The sequence below is a fragment of the Alligator sinensis genome, unplaced genomic scaffold (genome assembly GCF_000455745.1).
Source record: "Alligator sinensis unplaced genomic scaffold, ASM45574v1 scaffold23_1, whole genome shotgun sequence".
Classification (NCBI taxonomy): domain Eukaryota; kingdom Metazoa; phylum Chordata; order Crocodylia; family Alligatoridae; genus Alligator; species Alligator sinensis.
The window spans coordinates 2,370,990-2,389,257 of NW_005841890.1; positions in this window are offsets into that span (position 1 = coordinate 2,370,990).

The following is an 18,268-nucleotide window of genomic DNA, read 5'->3' on the forward strand; positions in this document are numbered from 1 at the left end:
TAGTTTAGGTCCCCCATGACTACCGCCTCTTTAGCTTTTATGGTCTCCGAGAGCTGCCTCAGGATCCCCGAATCTATTTCTTCCCCTTGGTGTGGGGGTCTGTAGCAGACCCGTACCACCAAATCCCTTTCTCCTTGCCCCCCATGTAGCCTAACCCACAATCCTTCTACTTCCTCCTCCTTTGATTCTGTCTTGATGCGGGTTGATGTATATTGCTCACTGACATAGAGCGCAACCCCTCCCCCCTTTTTCCCCACCCTGTCCTTCCTGTACAATCTATAACCCTCAATATGTACTGCCCAGTCATGGGACGAATCCCACCAGGTTTCTGTTAGCCCTACTAAGTCATAGGTGTTTTGTGCAAGCAGGAGCTCTAGTTCATCCTGCTTGTTCCCCGTGCTCCTACCATTAGCATATAGGCACTTGAGCCCTGCGACTGGTGTCTTTGCTGCCCCCCCCGCTCCGAATCCCAAGGGGCCCCTTATTTCTTACCTTCTCGTTGCTTACCTGTGCTGTACTGCCGGCCTCCCCATGGCTTGCAGGTTCCCAATGTTCTCCTTCTTCAGGCTGGGCTGTCCTTTTGGGTGCCACATGGTTTGGTGGTCCACAGCTTCCCCCACCCTCATCTTCCCGTTCCCCCGACGAGTCTAGTTTAAAGCCCGCCGGAGGAGATCCGCCAACCTAGAAGAAAACACATGCTTACCTTTGGGGGACAGGTGAAGCCCATCCCAACTGAGCATGTCCCTCGTCGTGATGTGTGGGTCGTTGTCCATGAAGCCGAAGCCTGCCTTGAGAGACCGCTGCCGAAGCCGCCAGTTGGTCTCTCTGATGCAGTTCTCATGCCGTCTTCCGCGTCCGTTCACTGGTAGGATGGAAGAGAATACCACCTGCGCACCGAACTCCCTCAGCACGCCGCCCAGAGCACTGTAGTCTGCCATCAGGTGATCGGGGGTTCTCCTGGCCGCATCATTAGTACCCACATGGACTAGGACCATGGGGTAGTAATCTGGGGGGGCTTGATCCTGGCCTGGATTACTTCCGTCACATCCCGAATCTTTGCTCCGGGCAGGCAGTAGACCTCTCGTGTTGAGGGGTCCTGGCGACAGATGGGCTCTTCCGTACCTCTCAGGATGGAGTCGCCTATGACGAGCACTCGTCACCTCCTTCTCTGGGTCCACTTGGATCTCTTGACCTGTTCGGAGCGTGGAGAATGTGGTGTTGCTTCCTGCCCAAGGGTTTCCTTCTCTCCTTCCATCTCCTGCAGGGTTGTCAGGGCCTCGTACCTGTTCTCCAGTCAGACTGGAGGAACTGGTACCTGTCTGCTGTGAGCAGCTCCGGTCCTGGATGTGACCGTCTGCCACTCTGCTGTGGAGGGCATTCCCTGGGCTGCTTCTTCCTTAGGTGCCTGGTCCTGCAGGGAAAAGAAATAGCCGTCAATTTCATCCTCCACCTCCCTGACCCCTCAGCCTGCTAACCTCCTCCCGGAGCTCCCTCACCTGCGCCTCCAGAGCCCTAAGACAGGCTCCTGCTGGACAGGTGTGGGGGCCCCCAATCTCTGCCCCCCCGGCCCTGCTGGGGATCCCTCACAGGCGAGGAGGTAGGGGGATATCAGCTGCCCCATGGGCTTGGTCTGGGTGGAGGCCTCAGACCAGCCCCGGGTAGGCTTGGCCCCCTGGGCAGAGGCCCTAGCAGCACTCCTCATTGACACCATTCTATAAGCTACTGTTTATAGATCTGTCTGATGTCTACGCCCTACCCGTACAGGAGTCTCTCTCCTGACCCTTCCTGTCCGCCTGCCGGTGCGAACGCCTGCGCAAACGTCGGCGCGCTCTTACAGAGCACGCCTGTTTGCGCACTCTGTTTGCGCTGCGTGGCTCGGGAGCGTGGCTCCCTACCGGCTCAGCTATATGGGACCTGGGGGGCTTCCCCTCTGGATCCGGCTCAGCTGCGCCGGGTCCCTCTGCCCCACTTACCTTCGGGGGGATCAGCTGTTGCTGCCCCCGCTGCCGATTCCTCCGCTTCTGCTGCCGCCTCCGCCTCCGGTCAGCAAGTTAGTAATGGGGCACACGTGCGTGCGGGACACACGTGTGCCTGGATCCTCTCCTTCCCACTGCTGGATCCTCTCCTTCCCACTGCTGGTTCCCTGGTTCCTGCTTTTGTGAATCCAAACTGGCATACAAATAGGTTCAGGCTAAGCTGGTTATGTTTTAGAAAGCCACTTGAAAGACAGTTTGTTCTAACCAGTCATCCATATCCCATGTATAAATCACTGGGATATTTCCATGTGTGGACTCAAAACACCCCACCCAAGTTCTTTGGGTTTTGACTAATTTAATGTCTAGTGTATGCCAAGCCTTAATGGCCCCATTTAAACACAAAGGGTGTTTATACACATGCTCGAGAAGTAAGGGGGTTAATTAGAGCGGATCCAAGAGCTACTCTAATTAAAGCACCCACAGCATCTTATGTATCAGTGTCCCTGTGCTTCAAAATGTCAGCAGGGTTTTTTTTTTTATCTCAAGCCCATTCAGTGAGCTTTAGATAAAGCACCCTCACTGCCATTTTGAAGTGAGGGGACACTGATACATGAGACATGGAAGGCTTGCTGGAGCATAGTAATTGCCATACTCCAGCACACACAATTAATTGAGTCTAATCTGATGCATTGGAATTACAACGTGTCCTAGCAGCCTCCCTGCTCATGTATAGACACCCAAATACTTTGAGCTTTTTGATTTCCCTTCTAGTTTCCTCTTATGGTTTTAAACCATTCACCAGTCTTGCTCTTTGCCAAAAAAATAGCTGGGGTTGGTCACCACAATCAAACACTTTTACAGATGCTTAACTATGTTTTTAAAGACCCCTTTTTCACAGAGCATTTTAAATTCTTGAAGGTCTTTTAAACTAGTCCTAACTTGAATATATCCAAATGTAGGAGTAATTATTTCACTGGGTTTAAATTAGTTCTATGAAAGGTATCACCCCTGACTTGCGTATTTGCAAAGCAAAGTGTGAAATTATTTAATTTAACTGTCAGCTGAGAAGATAACATTAAGGCACCTTATGAATTGAAGCACATTCATCTGATTCAAGTGATAATGTTCAATGCCGCTATCTTAAAACAACAAACTGCTTCAGATTCAAAACTCACGTGCTTCGCAATGGATTGGGAATTCACGTGTTATCATCTTCATTTCTTGTTAAAAGCAATTTAGGAATGAGGAAACGTATTAGTTGAGCCCTAGGGACACTGCCATATATATTAAGAGCTGAAAAGATGCAAAAGGGTAAAGCAATAATGAATGCATAGAGAGGCACATCTTTTTTTAAAGCAGTACCCAGCAAGTTTGCACTGAGAACTATTCAACACGTTGGGAAGGGAACCCTAAAAATTCACTTTGAGATTAATTAAGCAGGTCCAGCACAATACGCTGACTTGCATACAAAGCAATCAGCAGCCCACCTACTGATATCAATTTTATACCATCCAACTTGAATCTAAAAGTACTTGAAAAAATAGAAAGTGGAAAACATCCGTAGACTAGAGTATTATTTTATCTATAGTAATTGCCACATAGCTGACAGTCAAACCGAGGATGGTTAAAGCACTGGAAATCTATATCCTTTCCTTCAGCCTCTGCTCCATGGTACTCTCAGAAACCAATTATAAATTTTTAAGGCTATACAGGATTGGGAATCACACCACAGCTTTCATCCATGCAGTGATACATGGGCTAGTGGAAGATATCAGATTCAGTTTTGCAGTTTGATCACGGCCCCTTTTACAGCCAGTGGGTAGAGCTGAAACCCTGACTAATGAGTCCAAAAAAAAAAAAAAAAAAAAAAGAAACACTTTCAGTTAGATCACAAAATTTCTTCTGTATTCTGCCAGAGTACAGTCTTCTTCCGGAGTCTCACATTTGAATTGTGCCTGAGTCTCATCTCTTGTGGCAAACCGAGGACAGGTATGCTCCCTGAATATCTGCCCCTTTGCCTTGCCCCGTATGTCAGCATTGAGCAATGTGAGAATGAGGAAACCTGCATTTCCCAACAACCTGATTCACTTTCCCCATAATACCTGCCTGTCACCGCACGTGCTGCAGGATACTCAGTCTATATGGGCTTAAATGCCAATATATTTGTCCTTCTAGTGGAAGAAAAAGCAATAACCTATTAACAATTTGTGGCATGCAAACAAAAACTTGAGTGGAAGCCAGTTTAAACCCTGTGACCAATTACAGAATGACCAACACTGAAGGAAAGTTTCTGCCTTATCTTGTAAATTAGCGATTGGTTTATGCCAGAAAGCATTATGGTGGGAATAAAAAAGTCTTTTAGAAAAACAGACGAACATATGACCAATCATCAGCGTAACAGATCTAATCATACAGGACCAAATCCAGGTGTCTTCAATCTTCCTAGTGGTCCTGCTAGAATTACTGGAGTTATCTGCAGAATTTGTCTCATGTATTTTAAAATCTTTTTGCTCAGGACAACGTTGCTTATTTGTACATTGAGTGCCCCAGACATTCTTCTGTTATTATATAAATAGCACATAAATAAATCATGGTGCACAAGGAAGAGACTCAGTGGCAAAGACATCTCATTTTGACCCATGAGGTGTGAATTTGATCCTGGGTGAAGGCTCCTCCAGGGGACTCGATCATTAATATTGGCTGGTGGCAGAGCCAGAAGTAAGAGACTATGAAAGTCAGTCCTACTGCTTCCTTGTAGAGCCATCAGTGACAAAAGCTGGTGTGCCTTTTCTGTACTAGCCCAATTTTACTCTGTTGGTTCATGGCTGATTGAATGCTTGCAAAATGGGCAGAAACTGCCATTTATACCAAAACCAAAGGGCACTGTTTGCTGAGTGAGGCGTTACTCACTGTGAAGAAAGAGCATTAGATATTGGTCTTCATTAAAAAGCAAAAAAAAGTTTGTTTCATATTTGGAGGGCATGGTGTGGTTGGATGTTATTATATCCAATCCCTCCATAATTTATCTGTTCAAGCTTTGTCAGTCTTCCCTTCACTGCCAAAATAATTCTATGTAAGCATTCATTCAAGTGATAACACTGCTGTCTAGGAAACAATAGCATTGAGGATAGTCAACCTTATAGGTAGTATCATAGTATGGACCTTATACAGATGTAATCTGTAATTGCAGTGGCAGGACATGAGAAGAAGAAACAAAACTAATACCTAACAAAGTCCCGTGTGAGATTTATGTGGGTATATTTTGCAGTTTTGTTTTACAAAATAATCTCCCTTGTTCACTTATGAATGCTTTCCTATCTCTGTTGCTAAGCATTGTTTACTGCAAAGACCTTTAAAATCTGCTTTGCAACTCTAAAGACACTTTCTGTGGTTAGAGCATAAATTCTTCTTTTGCTTTAATCTTTTTTTGTAGTGAAAACCAAAGCCAGGACATCGGAGAAATCCAGACTTGAGCTACAGAGGTTAAAGTCTGGGCCCTAATGAAGTCAAAGAAAAACTCCTATTGATTGAAATGGGGTCAGGAAAACACCCACAGATTTTAAACTAGATGCAGTCATTATCATAGGCTGCTATTATTTTCTGCCTGACGCAGATCACAGAATTACTGCTTCAAGCCAGTAACTTTTCACTGAGTTAAAACATCTCTTTTAAAGATACCTAATCTTGATTTAAAGACCTTCAGCAACAGAGAATCCATCGCATCCTTTTCTCAGCAGCTGCAATGTTGCATTACCTTCAGTGGTAAAGTATATAATTTTTTTGTGAATTTGTACAGCTTCAACTTCCAAGCACCAAATCTTGTTATTCCTTTGTCTATTAGAGGGATGTCATATCTAGGGCCCGCAGAGCCAGCCCATCTGACCTGCAGCCTTGATGGGTGAGGCAGTCCTATGGCTGCACTCAAAGGCCTGGAAGAAAGCTGCAGTGCTGGAGCCCCAGCAGCACTGAGGGCAGGAGCCCAGCGCCATAGGAGTAGCTAAGTACCTGGGATGCTGCACCTCTTCCTGAGAGGTCCCCAGGCTTGACCTAGCCCATGGAGCCAGTACACCATTCATCCGGCCTATGGACCAGTCCTACAACACTCATCTGGCCCCAGAGGCCAGACAAGTTTGATATCCCTCTATTAAATTAAAAAGCAATCTAACATCAGATAATTGGCCCAAATGCATTGGATCACGTCTACCTCCCTTATTGGAATTGATTATTGCCCTCTGCTTTTGACAAGAATGATGTCACAGATTTGGTTAATCTCCTCCCATCTGGACACTCAGACTGCTCCATTAGGTTTCAATCCACGGGACTTTCAACTGCTTTTGATCTCGGACGGCTGCAGTGCTTTTTCTTCTTTTGGTATCCCTGGCCTTTTTCCATGCAAGTCCTCCCTGCAATATGGAAACACGCCCCCCCAATACCACTTCCTTAGGCCTCCAGAACCAATGCTGACCCTCCCAATATCCCTCCAGCTTTGATGCACCTGCTCAAAGAACTCCAAGCACTTGGATATTTTAGGGTTTCCAACTGCAGTTCAAAGGTACATAATAGGATTGAAAAGATACACACTCAGACTGACTGCACAGAAGTCTAGGCAGCATCGCCCTTTACTTCATAGCGTTAAAAAATACCTACTCTTGACAAAAATAGTAAACCTCACATCCATGTATCTGCCTCAATTACCCCACCAGTTTGAAATGTTCTTTGAGTTGTCCAGGTTGCTTTTTTGGCAACTCAAGGTTCATCTTTTGAACCAGGGAGTTTTCCCAGGACAGATCTCCTACTCTGGCTTTTGTTGGTCTTATAACTAAACCAGGCTTCATCATGTCATGAAAACCTCTCTCCCTTTCCCCCTCTTCTGCCCAAGAATTTTCCATGTTATCTTTCAAGTTCTTTTAAAATTCCTCCTTTGTCACATCTTCTTCCCCTTAGTTCCGTTAGAAAACTGCTCCAGCTATCCCCCTGTAGAACGGTAATACAGAAGTGTTTTTTTTCTCCGCTCCAGCTAATCCCTTATCTCAGATCTCCTACCTCAACAAAGGGACCTAAATTGAAAGGGTCATAATAGCAACTCCATAAACGTTGGCCAGATTTCCTAACACGTTCATAGATAAAATACTCAAATCTTCAAAAGTTAGATATACTATTTGTTTTGCTTTGGAGTATTTTTTTTTTCCTAGAAACTCATTTCTTCTTTCAGCAGTGCCTTTTGGATTAAGACTTCTGCTTATTCAAAAGCGGGCACGTAGTTTATGAAAGCTTGGTGTAAATTATTTGGTGTGAAATCTTCCCAATGAACAATGGTCATCTCTTTAACCACAGGAAAAGCTCAGCATTGATACCAGCCATTTGCCTGCATCCTAAAGGGAGCAAGACAGCTATTTAGAATTGAGCCCTGCACAACTGAAGTCAATAGGAAGTGTGGGGCTGATTTCAGTATGAGCAGAATGAAGCCATTAGTCTTCACAGCTCCTATACTGAGACAGTCAACAGTGTTCCAATTTTGGTAACTGTTATTTTGATCAAGGTACCTGCCTATTATGAGATGGATCAGCCACCAAACTGATATTACATGGGATGCTAAAAATCAGATGAAGAATTTGATTACTGTACGATCAATACAAGACAAAGTAAGAGTAAACACATTTCCAGTCCACAGGTTTAGGCTTAGCAGGGATAAGGAAAAAGAATTAAGGTTATTTTTTAAATGCTGAGCATGTTGTGTTGCACTAGTATAGTGGTACAGCTTCTCAGAAAGGTCCCGGTGACACTGTTGCATCAGAAGGCACTGGGTTGCTGAATCAGGAATGTTTCAATTAAAAAAAACAAACCCAAAAAAACCCTTTAGTGTTACCTCTCAGCTCTGTGTTCTTGGGGAACCCTGGACAAGACGCAGCCTGTCTGACTCAGAAAGAGCTCTCCCCCTCCCCACCTCTGCCTGAACAAGAACTGATTAGAGGAAGGACTTACAGAAGACAAATAAGATGCAATAGGAGATGCACCTAAAGCCCTCCAGACAAGGGTGACAAGAGTAAAGCAACTCTCCTGGTCTCATTGGCATCCAAGATGGAACCAGATGACAACTCATTTAAATGAGAGATGGGACAGGAAAGCACCTCCATTAGCATTCAGGATGGAGAACAGGGATTCCAAGACAAGAACTATACTAAATTCTGGGACCAGAAAAGCAGGGGAGCACTGCATGATGGGGAATCCTTGCTCCAAATGCTAATCAACCCACATCTGCACGCACCCAGCTCAGCATTTATCAGACCAATTCTAGTAATGACTCCTCTATTAGTACCCAAAACACTGAATCTGCCTGTCTGTATTGTGAGCTCCCCCAGAGTAATGCCACCTATAGCCAGCAGTGATCAGTTCCTATTATCCAGCATATGAGCCATCATTTACCACTAAACAAACCTTGTGTTCTCCCTTGAGCCATTGCTAGTTCTCTACAAAAGCCCGTACCCAAGCTCAAGTTTCTGTCCTGGTGCTTGGATCCAAAAGCTGCACCAGCTCCACTCCTTTTCTGCGTTCGATCCCTCCATTGATCGTGCTGAGGACTCTGTCTATCTGCAAGCTCCAGCAACACCTGGGAACCTCAACTGGTTCAAGCTTCGTTGAGTGGTGAGACCCCAACTCTCTCTCTCTCTCTCTCTCTCTCTGACTGCAGGAACCTGACTTTTATTTTCTTACTCAAGGCCCAGCTTCCTAAAATAGACTTTTGCTAATCAGACTCAAACTAGACTTCCCTAACACCCCAATTGAAACTATGTACATCATAAGTTCATATACTTGGTAATAAATAACTTTTATGGTCAAGCTGTATGCTATACTTTTTCTATGAACCGCACCTACTCTTTCTTCCCCTTGACCTCCCCATTTGCTCTGCAGCAATGATTTTTTTTTACCTAAGCCAAAGATCCCTGTAATGCCGAAAACCACAGTGGGGTCTGCTTATCAAGGGGGTTATTACTAGGACAGTTAGGGCAAAAGATTGGGACATGCTGAGTTTGAAACACATAAGGGGATCAGCTTGTACAGGCTGATTGATTCAGTTTGGCTCAGATGTGCCCTAATGACCTGAATGCTGGCCGATGAAGGTGTCAACAGGATACCCAGCTGGATCCCGAGGTCTTCTGTTCTCCTGTGTGCTTGTGTCTGACTGTATTTTGTTGTTACCTTAATGAACTGATTCATGGCGTATGAGGGTGTCAGCCTGTCCATGCTGATCAACCCAGCCGGGTCAGGCGTGTCACATTAATCTGTGTGCGTGTGTGTGTGTGTGTGTGTGTGTGTGTGTGTGTGTGTGACTGATTTTGGTGGCTGGGGGAACCCCACCCCATTGAAACTGAGTCCTTCAAGGTAGCTCTATTGGAGGTGAGGACTTGCAGAAGGGAGATACAGCTCCATATAGAAACACAAGTAGCGCAAGCAGCACATTGATAGAATTACAGAGACCCCCCAGAAATGTACCCCTAATAAATGAGCACGCTCCAAAGTGACGGACAAATCTGGTAACATCAGATTTAATGAATTTATACCAAGTCCAAAGCAGGATTCTTGTGTCACAGTGCCTAGATTCCTGGGAGACTGTTCCAGGGCTGGTGACCTTGAAAGCACAAGGCTCCCAGCTCTGTGAGTTTATTCCATACCCAAAGGTACCTTGGAAGCTCTGAATCTTCAGTCCTAGAGCAGCCTGGCTTCAGGATTTGACTCAGAATTGGGAGGGTTCTGGTACCCTTAAATACTTTGCCCTGGGGAAGTCCACTGTTGATCTGCCCCAAGTCAGGGACACTGGAAGTGTGAAATCCCTGGCCCCAGGGCAGTACATATATCTGGGAATAAGGAAGTGTCTAGTGTCCAAGAACAGAGCACCCCTGTCCCAGAACAAAGAATCATAGAAGCTCTAGGTCCCTTCACGCTAAGCTGTCCACAGGTTCATCTGCACTGGAGACAGTAAAGTTTGTGTATATTTTGATAGAGAACCCAGTATACTATATATTTTTCTAAACAATGTCAAGCCAAGTTTGCAGAGCAAAGATTTTTGCCCAACATACTGTTTGAGGACCTCCTCCACCCCCTGAAATTAAATTAAAAAAAACCAAAAAACCACGTCCTATACAGGCCTCTATTTTCATGTTTAGCTTAATTGCAGAGATTTATTTTAACTTAGAATTAATAAAGTTCAGTCCCAATCGCTCTATTTTCAGAAGCTTGTATAACCCTTATGAAAAATAGCCGACATTTTCCAATTCAGTGAATGCCACGGCTTTGAAAACATTAAAATGTTAATTGCTAGAATATATGACAAGACATAGACCTTAAATATATAATTTCATTGAATCAAAATGTAGGTATCTCCATTAATAGAGACTAGAAACACAAAATGTGTGTAATAAATATCCAGACACAATAAATGCAAGGCAGCATTTTTTTTCATAAACTCATAGATTTTAAGCTCAAAGGGGACCAATATCATAATCTCTTCTCACCTACTGCATAATTCAGGCTATAAAAAATTCACCAACAGATTCTCACACTGAGCACAGAAATTTGTGGTAGTGTCTAGTTAGAGCCTAGTGACTAGGGCATAACTTTTAGAAGGCTTCAACTGATGGCAGGTGATAGATTCTCCAAGCTCCAATATTTAATTATCTTCACTGTCAAAAAAAGAAAGCCATCTTTTTCAAAATTACAAGTTGTTGAGCTTAAACTTCCATCTTTCAGTCTAGAATCTTTCTGCCTAGAAGGAAACCATAAAATGAGACCTAAGGAGCCCTTTACAGTGCAAAAAACCAAAAGTATACTAAAAACTACAAATGTTTCAGTTCAAAGCAAAAGAAAACTAAAAAGTGTTTCGATTTTTTTTTCCTATCCAAAGCAGAACACTGAATAGTTCTCTTTTCAGGTTTTATAAAATGTTTCAAGGATCTTTAAACAAAAAAACCAAAAACAAACCCAAAAACAAAAAATCAAAAAGCAGATGAGGTGATGGTAGTACTGATTGTCTTCCTTTAACCCCCTAATAGTTCAGTGTGCATATACTCAAATTGTGGAAGGCCAAAATTAAATTCTATCCCCTGCCTAAATGACCTTAAACCCATATTTCTCAGCTTCAAGGAAAGTGCTTTCACCACATACTAAAGTGGTGTTTTGAAGAGCATATCTCCTATAGCATTGTGGAAAGGTTACTCTCCTGGGAAGGGAGAAAAATTAGTTCAATGCCCTTCATACAGAAAGAACAGAAAAATGTGGGTCTCCCAAATCTTGGGTGAATGGCCTAACCACTGGGCTATTCACTAAAAGCATCCAACTTTTTCTAACTCTAGCTCAAAAACACTTTCAAGACAAAAGCATGCATCAAAGATAACAAAACATTTACTTACAGATATTTTAAAGTTATTTCTATTAGAGCTATGCAAACCATCACAATGAAACCAAGACAACTGCTTCTATGCATTTTTGAAATTCTGAGCAGATTTGCCAAGAAGTTCACTAGGATATAATAAACTTAAAGCTAGCCTGAGGAGGTTTATGCTCTTAGGCCAGGTGCAGACATTATAGTCTTACCGGCATAAGTGATTGAGAACTAGCCTATACCCATAACTGAACAGAAGCTTGTAACACAAAGACTGGTTTAAAAATGGCGGACCCCATTATAAGATTTGCACCGCCTCCCCCCGCCCCCCACCCCGCCTCCGCCAAAAGGTGAATGTGTGTTCTGTTCAATACCGATCTAAACTAAGCCACTTACGGAAAACCTCATAACTTAGATCAATTCTACTTCTGGCTTTTTGAATGTCTATACCTAGCCTTATTCTGCAATCATATGAAATTAATGGTTCACCAAGAAAGAAGATGAAACTCAACAGTGAGATTCTGGGGGCCTGATTCACCATTATGCTACCTTCCATTTACAGCAGTAATAATTGCAGTCCAATTCAACTCCATTATTTTATGCTCATCAATTTAAATCCTTGTGCATATTCAAGAGTGTACTGGGGGCATTCAGATAAAAGAGCCCCAAGCCGTGCCCTGGGGGATCCAGGGACAGGGGCCATGTAGAAAAACAAAAAAAACAAGAAAACTACTCACCTGCAACAGGACACCCGATTCTGCAGGAATGAAAAGTAGAGCACACATGGGTTACAAGCCGTGCCTGAAGCAGGCCAGTGACATCACATGCAATCATCAGCCGGCGGAAATAAAAAGGATCACCACAGGAGGAGTGGGAGGAGCAGGAGAGCTGGCAGAGGCTCTACACACTGCCGGTGGCTGGTGCCTGTATGGTGAGGGAAGATCTGGGCAGGGAGCAGCAGCAGAGATGGCAGGGTCTCTGCTCGGATGACAGCAAACTTAAGCCCTGAGGACAGAGAGACGTCGGGGGCAGGACGCTGCAGGCAACGCCGAGGGAGAGCGGCATTGCAAGGTGCATTCAGCATCATGAAGGGAGTGACAGCCCAGAAGAAGTGGCCATAGTAGACCCAGGGGAGATGACAGGTCATCTCCCTGAATACTCCCAGGTACCGGGTACAGAAGATGGGTTGGCTGAGGTGACAAAACTCCCAAGGAAGGGCGATGAAGAGATCCCATTGAATCCTGACAACAGAGCCAGTGGAACAGCCCAATAGGCTACCCAGCCCCTTTATTTTGTTTTGTGCATTTTTTTTTCTTTTCCCCCTTTTGGAGGTTGGGGGGCAGTGATGAGGTATGTGCGCCTCATGAATTGAGTCTCATAACCTTGAAGGGGCCCCAGCACAGGGAAGTGAATGAGACTGAGGGATGGTGGAGTTTTAGCTTCCTTCCTTTTTTTGTTTCGCATTCCTTTCTTTTTGTTACTCCCTTCTTCGGTTGTTCCAGAGGAGGTAGAGACCTAGTCTAGGGAACTAGTAGGCCTGTGGGCCACTGCAGGCATAAAACGCCCAGGACACAAAACCTGAGGGAGGCATTGAGATCAAGGGCACATCTACACTGGAGGACGGCCACCTCAAGACCTGGTGTCCCACTGGAGGTTGGCATGAGGCTGGGATGTAGGGGAGGTGGAGCCCCATGGATGGCCATCAAGTGGAGTACCCACCACTGAGGGGCCTCCAGCAGCTGACCCCCCCCCCCACTGGTAATACATTCAAAGTCGTGGCAGGGGGGTTTGGGGGGGGCCACTGACGCAATATACACCTACCACAGGGGCCACGTGAAGCATTGGTACGTCCATCATTGGCTGCTCGGGCCAAGGCAGTGCGCGAATGGCTGTTTGAGGCCAGGCAGGCACAATGAGTTATCATATTGGGGTTGTACACCTGTATTCACTGTTCTATCCTTCATTTAAATAGAGAAATGAACATAACATTTAGTGGAATGAAACAACTTCTAAGCGATTCCTGTCAAGTGAAACATCTAATTTTTACACTACCCTAATTTATATCAAGGAGAAGTCAGGGTAGAAGTGCGCCTTATAGACTAATTAAATCAGAGATGCATAAGCTTTCATGAGCGCCAGCTCATTTCATCAGATGTGAAATAACATGCACAGAGCAATCAGTCAAATAGAGACATTTGAATACAAAAGATAGGGAAAGGAGGGAGGCGGATGACAGCAGAAAAGGAGGAAAGAGCTGGGAGAACTAAGCAAGTAATAAACCCATAGTGACAGAGGAATCACACAAACTAATCCAGGTAATGGGATAAGAATTCATAGTCCCTGTGCACTGCTCAGCCCCCAGCCTGGGCCGGTGCATGAGATTGTTCTGTCCTAAGTGCAGGACTGTGCACTTGTGCTTGTTGAACCTCATGAGATTTCTTTAGGTCCAATCCTCCAATTTCTCTAGGTCTGAATCGTACCACTTATATAAGTTATTCAAAAACTTAACACAAGCATTCCCCGTACAAAATGAATGAGCTTTCAGCCTCAAAGCATGCAAAAAGAATACGTAAACAGGGAGCAGTTCAAAGCTAGATAAAAGCAAGGTGAAATATCTGTGACCTAGCCAAACACATTAGATGACTAAGCTTCTGAAAACTTTCACTTGCCACTTAAACAAATGTAGGGAGAATTCTTGCTGAATATAATGGAACCTGATTTAGGGATTTTATTTTAATTAGTCTATACAATTTAAGAGAGAATTATCTCCCTGCTATAGGAATGGAAAGGGTGCTTCAAAAACATGTGGAAGATATCATACTCTCTTATTTTTAATGTAAAGTTTATATTATCCTTGTAGATTTTGAATGCAGCATCACTTTTTCATCCCTATTAAATTATTTTGAGCTTTTCTAGACTGAGAGAAAAACAGCAACCAAAAATAAAAACAAATGCACTAAAGATTATTATGTGCTTCAGATATGAAATTTTCTTAACAGGAAAGAGTAATAGAATCATAGAAATTAAGGACTGAAAGGGACCTCAAAAGAGCATCGAGTCCAACCCCCTGCTCTGGGCAGGAATACTGCTGAGGTCAAATGATCCCAGCAAGGAGTCTTTCCAGTCTCCTCTTGAAGACTTCCAAGGTTGGGGACTGCACCACCTCCTTGGGAAGTCTTTTTTTCCAGATTCTGGTCATCCTTACTGTAAATAAGTTCTTCCCTACATACAATCAGAAATCATCCTCTAACAGTTTATGGCCATGGCTCCTTGTCCTCCCTAGGGTGTCCTAGAGAATAGTTTTTTTCTCCAAGCTCCTGATATTCACCCCTTACATACTTATAGACATAGGCGATGTGTAGGGGGGGTACAGAGGGACATGTGCCCCCCTAAGATTGGCCGCCACCAAAGCCGCCGCCAGCTTCTGTGAGTGGTTGCCACCCCCCACCCTTGCTGCCAACACAGCTGCAAGCAGTCCCTGGTTGCTGCTCACCACTGCTGACAGTGTGGATGGCAGCTGTAGGCAACCCCTGCTCACTGCCCACCATGCCCCACCATCACCAACACCGCCATGGCTGCCTGTGGGCATTACCCACTCATCCCACCCTTGCCACTGACGTCAGTGCAGCTGCCTGTGGGCAGTCTCCGCTTGCCACTGCCACTCCCCCACCACCAAAACCACTGCCTGCACACAGTCACTGTGTCCCCCCAGTCTCCGAGGGCATGCATCATTCATGCTTATGGATGGCCACCAAGAACCCCCTCAGTCTTCTCTTCCCCAAACTGAAAAGTCCCAGTGTAGTATGAATTTTGCATATTAGTTATTATGCTTAAATGATGATAGTATTGAATTGATAAATATCTATGATTTGATGAACAACTAAAACTCCATTTTGTGCTTGTTCCTTGCTTGACATAAGTAAGTGAACTTTTTATGCCCTGTGTACATGAGTGTCTGTGTGATAGGGTGAATGGTGAAAGAATGGTAACCATTTGCATGAAAACAGAAGAAGATTTAACTGATTGTGTAAGCAACAAGACGCCAATGTATACGTTACGAGACAGTAAACTAATTAAGCTAATTAATGGATGGCAGAAGAACTCATCTGTGATCAAGTGCAAAGAAGATAGTGAGAAGAAGGAATTTTGCATATCCTGCCATTTGAACTACACAATGCTTCAAGGACACAATGCTTCAAGGCAGAGATACCAACAGAGATACCAACTTTACTGGAATGACATCAAGTTGAGAGAGTCAGAAGAAACAACCTCTAATTAAAAACTGAGCATAGAAAAATACCTCAATGCTGAACAAAGACTTGAAATCCCTTCAAAAGTGAGCTGTAAATAAGCCAAAATGGGGAATCCACTCTTTGCAACCTCCTGGAGCACAGGCACATCTGTTCTTCCCCCACACCCACCACCCTCAACGAACCTGGACAGGCCATCCAGCGCTAACATTGACTAACTTCTGCTGGTAACTATAACATCTTACTGGAGTAGTTTTATCTGTATGTCTGTCTATATCAGAGATTCATAAATGCAGGGTCAGAAGGGACCTAAGTAGATCTTCAAGTCCAACCTCCTGCCCTGGGCAGGAGAGAATACTGGGCTCATATAACCCCAGCTAGGTAATTGTCAAGCCTCCTCTTAAAGATCCCCAAGGTAGGAGCCAGCACCACTTCCCTTGGAAGTTGGTTCCAGATCCTAGCTGCCCTGACTGTGAAGTAGTTCCTTCTAATGTCCAGCCTGAACGTACTCTCAAACAGCTTATGGCCATTATTCCTTGTTACTCCAGGAGGGTCTGTCCCATTCCCCGCTGGTCCCCCATGGTAAGTTTGTAGATGGCCACCAGGTCCCCTCTCAGCCTTCTCTTGTGAAGACTGAACAGGTTCAGGTCTCGTAGCCTCTCCTCATAGGGTCTGCCCTGCTGTCCCCACATCATGCGAGTGGCCCTCCTCTGGACCCTGTCGATGCTGTCCACATCCCTCCTGAAGTGCAGTGCCCAGAACTGGATGCAGTACTCCAACTTCAGCCTGACCAGTGTCACATAGAGGGGGAGGATCACCTCCTTGGCCCTGCTTGAGATGCATCTGTGGATGCATTACAAGGTGTGGTTGGCCTTACTGTATGCGTCCTCACATTGGCGGCCAACGTTCATTTTGGAATCGATAATGACTCCCAGATCTCTTTCTGCCACTGTGCTTTTGAGAAAGGAGTTCCCCGGCTTATAGGTATGCTGTTGGTTCTTACTGCCCAAGTGCAATACCCTGCACTTGTCACTACTGAACCCCATCCTAATCTCATTCGCCCACCCCTGTAACCTGTCCAGGTGCAGCTGTATCCTGTCCCTCCTTTCTAGTGTGCCCACCTTGCCCCAAATCTTGGTGTTGTCAGTGAATCAGAACAGGGTCCTTTTTACCCCTTCATCCAAGTTGCTAATAAGGTAATTGAACAGTGCAGGCCTGAGGACCAAACCCTAGAGGACTCCACTGCCCACATCCTTCCAGGTTGAATATGACACATCCACCACCACTTTCTGGGTGTGGCCCCTCAGCCAATTTGCAACCCATCTGACTGTATAGGCATCAATGCCACAATCACCTAGCTTTTTAATGAGAATGGGGTGGGAGACAGTGTTAAAGGCCTTCCTGAAGTCCAGAAAGATTACATCCACCACAACACCTGCGTCCAATGATTTTGTGACCTGATCATAGAGGACAATCAGGTTGGTCTAACAGAACCTACCCCTAATGAACCATGCTGGTTGCCCCTGAGCATCATCCCCCCTGCTGGTTCTTCCCAGATGTGCTCCTGGATAATTTTCTCAAAGAACTTCCCCAGGATCAAAGTAAGACTAATGGGCGTATAGTTGCCCAGGTCCTCCCTCCTCTCTTTTTTGAAAATGGGGACCACATTGGCCCTCTTCCAGTCATCTGGCAACTGGCCAGAGTGCCATGAGTGCTCGTAAAGCTATGCCAGGGGCCCCTCAATAACACCTGCCAATTCCCTCAGAACCCTGGGGTGGAAAGCATCTGTACCTGCTGATTTGAACTTGTCCAGCCCCTCCAGAAGTTCCCTAACTCAGTCCTCCCTGACCCTAGGCCTGGCAGTCTCTCTCGAGTTCATCCTGAATCTCGGTGGGGGAGTCCTGGTCCCTGCACAAAAAAATGGAGGCAAATAAATTGTTAAAAAGTTCTGTCTTTTCTTCTGGTGCAACCACCAGATTGCCTAGCATATCCTGCAGGGGCTCCACGTTACCCAGTGTCTGTTTGTATGTCTGCTTGTGCATGTCTGTTTCTATGACTGGTGTATCCAAGCTTATGTGTTTTCTTCATGTAATCAATAATCATGGCATTTTACCTTATCCCCCTTTATAAGGTCTTGCTCTTGATTTGAGCAATTGGCAATTTAAAGTAACACCAGATCCCTTAGTCTTTCCTCATAAGGTTTGTCCTCCAGGCATTTAATCTTTCTTGTGGCCCTTCTCTGGACCCTTTCAAGGTTCTCCATGTCTTTTTTTTAAGTGTGGGACCCAGAACTGCACACTGTACTCCAGCTGGGGTCCCACCAGTGCTGAGTAGAAAGGAAGTATCACTTCCTTAGCCCTGCTCACGACACATCAGCTAATGCATCCCAGTATGCTATTAGCTCTGTTGACTGCAGCATCACACTGGCAGTTCATATTCATCCTGTGATCAAACATAACCCCAAGGTCCATTCCAGCCAGTGTGCTGGCCAGGACATATCTTCTTAACCTATATTCATGCTGCTGGTTACTTCTCCCTAGATGAAGCACTCTGCATTTCTTCATATTGAACTGCATCTGGTTCCATTCTGCCCACCTCTCCAGCTTGTCCAGGTCTGCTTGGATCCTCATCCTATCTCCTAGCGTGACCTCTTTTCCCCGTAACTT